Source organism: Myotis yumanensis, unplaced genomic scaffold (assembly GCF_028538775.1).
Source record: "Myotis yumanensis isolate MYYU_CA2020_CCGP unplaced genomic scaffold, mMyoYum1.0.hap1 SCAF_12, whole genome shotgun sequence".
NCBI lineage: Eukaryota > Metazoa > Chordata > Mammalia > Chiroptera > Vespertilionidae > Myotis > Myotis yumanensis.
In genome coordinates, this window is record NW_027223763.1 from 18,150,115 (window position 1) to 18,157,538 (window position 7,424).

Genomic DNA, 7,424 nt, shown 5'->3' on the forward strand with positions numbered 1-7,424 from the left:
TCACCCGTTCGATTCCCAGTCAGGGCACATACTCAGGTTATGGGCTCAATCTCCAGTAGCGGGTGTGCAGGAGGCAACCAATCAATGATGTTTCTCTCTCATCGATATTTCTCTCTCCCTCTCCCTCTCCCTTCTTCTCTTTCTAAAAAAATCAATAAAAACATTTTTAAAAAATTAAGTAGAGTAGGGCTGCTGGAGTGTGGCACCGCCATGGGGCCTAGGAGAGTCCAGGAGTGGGAAAGCTGGAGAGGGTGGAGGTGGAGGGAAGAAAAATTGAGTGAATGTAAAAAGTGGAGTTTTTAATTATATGTTAGCAGGAACTTCCAAAAGGAAAAATTGTCTACTGAAATGGTCAATGTTGTATCCTACATATCTTGAGCTGCTGGCTGGGTTTCAAAATGAAATAGCTGGCTCACTCAAATAGATTAAAGGGAGATATACAAAGGGATAAAGTGTGGGAAAATCACAAGAATTAGTGCAGAAGCTATGAACCACAAACAGTTGCTCTTTGCCATCTCTAGGCCTGAGCGCCAAAGCAGTTACTGGAATCTATACTAGTAGACAGAGATGACTATATGGTGAGAAAGCTTAGATCTTTAGCTGAGGGACTCCACCAGCTCATAAAGATGCCTTTGATTTCTGGCAAATTCTCACCATTAGCGAAACCCAACAGGACATTGGAGGGCAAGAAAGCCCAGTGATAGAGCTCATAGAAGCCATTTCCACAGACATAAAGCTGGAGAGAAGTGGACAAATGGAAGGACACCCTGCTGGCTTCTTTAAGGAGTTCTAGCTTTTCCCAGAGAACAAAGGAGATACCAGACAAGAGAGGCATGCAAGTACTTCCATTCATTGGATCAATTACTTTTTGAATCATTCAATCAACATGTCACACTTTCACCCACTTCTCTACTTGTCCCAAAAGATGACTACACTGCTTCTGTATCATACCACCCCCTTGCTAAAATTTATCTTTGATACTCCACCATGTTACAGGGGCTTTTCCAGACCATGGAACAAAACTCTTCTGAAACCTCTAACCTGTTGGTCATATCCCTGAATTCAGCATTTATTCCTGGTTCATCCAGTCCCACTGGCAGCATCAAGATATCAGTCCAAAAACCCTATGGAAAATTCTAATATGGCTACAGTTTAAAGACCCTGAAGACCTCACATCTGGTTTAAATAGTATTGAGGCAAGAAGCTTTCCACATTGTCTACTGGAGATGCCAATTTCATCAGCCATTTGCTAGATAAAGCTATGGAATGGTCGATATTCTTGTAGGCTTTGTCTACTTTGTCTCCATCTCCTGCTACAGGCTGTTTATACCCTTAATGATTCCAGAATGATTTTCAAGTAATTTTAAAAATTATCCACTACACATCCATGTCTGGAATATCAAATGCTGGTGAGGATGTGGAGCAACAGGAACTCGCACACATTGCTGGTGGGAATGCAAAATGGTACAGCTATTTTGGAAGACAGTTTGTGGTTTCTTACAAAACTAAACATACTCTTACCATACAATCTGGCAATTGTACTCCTTGGTATTTACCCAAAGGAGTTGAAAACTTAAGTACACAAAAGCCTGCACACAGCTTTCTTTATAATTGCCAAAATTTGGAAGCAACCAAGGTAAATGGATAAATAAATATAATATTATTCAGTGTTAAAAAGAAATGAGCTATCAAACTATTAAAAGACATTAAGGAACCTTAAATTCATGGTATTAAGTGAAAGAAGCCAATATGAAAAGGCTATGTTCTGTATTATTCCAACTATATGATATTCTAGAAAAGGGAAGAAAAAAACAAAATTATGGAGACAGTAAAAAGATCAGTGCTTGCCAGGGTCTGAGGGTGTTGGGGAGAAGAGATGAATAGGCAGAGCAAAGAGGGTTTTCAGAGTAGTGAAAATATTCTGTATGATATAGTAATAATAGATATACATCATTGTACATTTGTCCAAACTCATAGACTGTACAACACCAAGAGTGAACCCTAAGGTAAACTACAAAGGTGGGTGATTGTGATCTGTCAATATATGTTCATCCTTACTAAAAAATGTACCATTCTGGTGAGTGATGTTGATAATGGGAGAGGTATAGTTTTATGGGGATGGGAGGTACATAGGAAATCTCTCTACTTCTTTCTCAATTATAAAACTGAAACTGCTCTAAAAAAATAAACTCTTAAAAAATTATGTAAAAGGTCAAGATTAATGATGTTATTCATGTTTTGATTAAAGTCTTTATAAATATTTTTTAAAATGTGACAACTACAGATGTCATTTTATGACCAAATACTAATCATAAGAAACTTCTTTACAAGAAAGGCATTATCCTTTATAGTGAAGATTTTTAAAAATTCAGTATTTGAGGTAAAAAAGAAGGAACTCTTGCCATTTGCAACAGCATGGATGGAACTGGAAAGCATTATGCTAAGTGAAATAAGCCAGTCAGAGAAAGATAAATACCACATGATCTCACTCATTTGTGGAATATAGAGAACAACATAGATTGATGAACAGGGTCAGATCCAAAGACAGAGAAACAGCGATCAGATTATCAGTCCCCAGAGGGAAAGTAGGGGAGGGAGGGGGTAAGGGGAAGAGATCAACTTGTATGCATGCATATAAGCCAAACCAATGGACACGGACAACAGGGGGATGAGAGCATGAGTGGGGGGTGGGGGGTAGTTGGGGGTTAATGGGGGGATGAGGACACATTTGTAATACCCTAACCAATAAAGAAATTAAAGATAAAAAAAATTCGGTATTTGAACCTCTTTCTGTGTTTGAGTGAGTTTGGTAGGAGGCAGGTCCCTGTTCTCCCTACAGAAGCCAAGAGAGGCATACATATTCTTGTGAACCCTGGTTGCTGGGTATGGATAAGTGACCTAAGCTTAGTAATCAGATGCCTTTGCTGGGACTCTGAATCTGGAACAAGTGACACAAAGAAGACGGTAGTTAGGATTCATTCCAGTAGTAGTGGTATCAAATGTTCAGTGGCATTGGTGCCAAGAGCAGTGTGCAACCATGGCAGTGCCTCAGCAATATCCAGTATCCAGTGATGGCACTGCCAGTGGCTGTGCGCCATGCCCAGCAGCAAAGCTGTGTCACCCTGACAATGCTATTCCTGTGCTGAGATGTTGGCCATAGTGCTTGTCACCTGACTACCTTTGGTTCCTGCCTGGCTCTCCAGCATTCCCCAGGATTCCATAAGCTTCCTAATATTCTTCCAGTAAAGTCCCTTTCTCCTGGCTTAAGCAGGATCATTCTCTGCCAATTGAAACAAAAATTTGTCTATTTTTTAGAAAAGAAAATCAAAGCTCTAAAAGGTTAGGAAAGGTGCCCAACATCTTATAACTAGTAAATGATGGATGCAAAATTCTAATGCAGGTCTGTCTAACTTCTGAGTATGATTACCCCCCAAACTATTTGCGTCTACATTGCTGATATACACTTCATGTTATAGGTGTTTTAATGTCCAATTAAGCTTAGAGGTTAAACTGGTCAAGATAAGTAGTAATCTTACCTTCTTTTTCAATGAGTACAACTGAGAAATCAGGGAAACAGCAAACATGGTTATCCAGTGACTCTGGAAGAAGAATGGGAATGGAAAATGGGAGACATCTGTAATACTGTCAATAATAAAAGAAAAGAAAATGCCATCCCAAGATCACATGGGGCATAGCCTGCCATATGTGGATGAGTCATCCAGGATTTTTTAGATTGGTGTGAACAGTCTTGGCAAGCAGCCTGGCTTAGATGGTGACCCAATATGTATGCATATCCACTAATGAGATCAGTCCAGGTTCTCATGGGACTTAGCCTAAGGAACTTGGGAAGTATATGCCTTCTTCTCTCTGGCATCAAAATTAACTTCCTCAACAGGCACAGCTGAGGTATTTCTGAACTTCTAGGAGATCAGACAATTCATGCAGGGTTTTCATCCAAGTCACTGCCCCCCACATCCTTCTACTTCCTGGTGCCTAGTAAGAGAAACCTCGGGACTTACTACCTTCAAACTTAACCTTGTCCCCCAAAATATTTCAGTTGTTGATGGAGATGTGGAAGGTAATGATTTCTCTGCAAGAATAGGAGATGATAGTATCAGAAACTATTGGCCCTAGAAACCAGCGAGTTTCTCCATTGAAAAACTGCTTTTGCTACTCATTAGATTATGAATGGGACAGTTGATTACTGGTTTTTATCTACTTATCTTACTGTCATCAAATTAATTATGAACTTCTTTGGTACCTACCTATCTTGGTGTATTAGTATCTAAATCAGTGGTTCTCAACCTTCCTAATGCCGCGACCCTTTAATACAGTTCCTCATGTTGTGGTGACACCCAATTTCATTGTTACAAATTGAACATAATTAAAGCATAGTGATTAATCACAAAACAGTACGTAATTATATACGTGGTTTCCCATGGTCTTAGGCGACCCCTGTGAAAGGGTCGTTCGACCCCCCAAAGGGGTCGCGACCCACATGTTGAGAACCGCTGATCTAAATGTTGCAAGTGATGGATAGATTTTGGGGTTTGTTTTCTTCTTAACATAAAGAAGAGTATGCTTCACCCTCTATTGAGACATTAATTTCACATCAATCTGTGCATGTAGCCTTAGTTCATGTAACCTTTCTTAGAGCTAGACATCTAGGCACTAAGGAAAGCTACTTGTACTAGGGCTTATTTATACTTTAGCTTCTTCAGGCAAGGTCCTAGTGCAGTTTGTGAAGAAGAAAAACGGCAAGCCACAGTATTAGTAGAACCATTGCTTCCTGAGATAGTGTAGTGTATACACTTAAGGTAAACCTAATAAAATTCCAATAGTATTTTTGGAATTATAATAACTGAATTAAAATAATTTATTTAATAATTATTAAATAATTATTTAATAAGAAACTAAACAAAAATTATTGAAAAAATAGAGTAATAAGGGGGAGTTTGTCTACCAAATGCTAAAATGTATTATAAAGCTATAATAGTTAAAATAGTGTTATACTAGACTACAAATAGATAGATCAATAGAAATTGAATAAATTATAAAGATGACATTTTAAATCAGTGGAAAAAGATGATTATTAGTTCAACTGTGTAGTCATCTAAAAATTATTTATATCTATACCTCATATTACAACAAAGTAAAATTCCAGATCAATTAAAAGTACTAGAAGAAAACATGAAAAAATATTCTTGTGGGAAAAGCCTTTCATCTGAAAGAAAATCTGGAAGTCATATAAAGATGAATACATTTGACTATGTAAAGTTTTTAAATCTGCCTGGGGAAACATACTAGTATTGACAAAAATAAAATAACAGTATGAAAGCATTGCTAAGCTAATAGATATTTTAGTATGTATCTTATTTGAATTTTCCTCAACATATGACAATATTGGCCAGTTATTTTTACTTGAAGTTTTTTTACATTTATAGTGTTCATTCCTGTTTTCCTGTTATTTTTATTGTCTTCTTCATAAAATCCTCTTTTTTTTCTATGTAGAATTTAAAATTTATTTTTCCCAAATTTAAGTTCTTGACACACTTCTTTTGACTGTGCACACACTCTGAGTGGTTTTAGCCATTTTACAGTATGAGATACCATCTATGAATGTATGACTCCTACATTCATAGATGTAGCTCTGACTTAAATCCTTCTTTTGAAACACCTGTATATCTGGTCACCTATATGGCTGTCCCATAAGCAACTGAAACCGAACAGTTGAGACAAAATATTATTAATCTTAAAAATGTTTCCTACTCACCTAGAGTTAACAATGAGATCAGAAAGGACAGAAAACATTCAAGTTTTGCTTTCTCTCCCCATCACTGTAAGGGGTCTTTAGGACAACATGCCCTTCACAGGCCATATCTCCATAATGGCTTTCCATTGTTCTCCTTGAGATAAAATATTTCTGAAAATCAAAATGCCTTCCAGAAACTAATCCCAGTTCCAAACTCCTGGGAAAGTTGGAGAATATCTGTTTCCTCTTATTGGTGAGTTCTATGAAAACAAGTACTTTAGAATAGTGACTGGCATATGGAATGTGTTTAATAACTAAGAGTTTAATATAAAATCAAATTTTTTTCAAGAAAACATGGCTCTAAGTTGACCTGTACATGATTTTCAATGTTAAAGTGCCCTTAGGGATAAGAATGTCAGACAAAGAGCTAATCCTGTGCAGCTAGTTAAACAAGGCACCCTCCATTGTTTGTTCCCCCATCTGCCTCAGTCCCTATATGGTTGTGGGACGTTATTATGAGGGGCTGTAGGAGAAAGCTTGGGAAGGTATTATGATTTCAGAGTTAATCAAATCTGATTCAAAACCTTTCCCTAAGGCTCTCAAGACCTAGAGTTTAAATTTCTACTGCCAAAGAGTCTGTCTTAATTTAAATAAATCTAAAATCCTAGCATCAGGAAAAATTGGTCTTAAGACCCTTTAACATTAATGTGTGCAATACTATACTCAACATCTTCCCTGAAACCTGGGGATTCCTTCATCTCTTGTTTCAGTGACTGTCCCCATTTTTTATTCAGTTTCCCAAGCCATTAAGCCTGAATCATCCCTGACAGCCTTCTTTTTCCTAAACCCTATATTAATCTGAGTCTTATCAGATACACATTCTGAAAGCCTTTCTAATTTTCACCATTTCTCACTATCCTCACTGCCTTACTTTAAGCCCCCTCTTTAATTCATTATCTACTTACAGCAGCTCCCTAGTGAGTCCCCTGCCAATCATTTCTCTGCCCTGATATTAGAGAGCTCCTTCTAGGATATATATTTGGCCACATCATTCTTCTGCTTGGAATGTTTTGTGGCTTTCCACTTAAAAAAAATTATATATATATATATATATATATATATATATATATATATATATATATAAAAAACTCTATACTCCCGATCATGGCACCCTCTGTTCACCTCTCCTCCCACTTCTCCCATCTTCCCTTCCTCACACTCTTTGTTCAAGGCATAACTATAGTGTCTTGAAATCACTAAGCTCTTTCTGGCCTCCAGGCTTTCCTTTCTCCGGAAATGCTACTCCCTGTTTCTTTTTAGCAGACCATGTGACTTGTCCTTCAAGATTTCCCCTGACCCTTACTTCTCTGAGAAGCTCATTTGCTGCCCCAGACCAAGTAGGATCTTCTCTGCTCTCATTGGGAGCCCCCATCTATGTTTGCCTCTCTCTTAACTCACACTGTACAACAGAATTATTCTCCGCTCATGAGTCTGTCTCTCCACAAGAATGTGAGCTTATGGGTGGCTGGTTTTTATGTCTCTTCTCTCTGTGATTCCTGCACCTGGCAGAGTTTCTGATGTAGCACCTGGTACCTATTTAATGATGAAAGCGTGAATAAATGATGCCATATCCTCCCTTCTTCCTAGGAATTTTAGGCTGTGGTGGTAGATT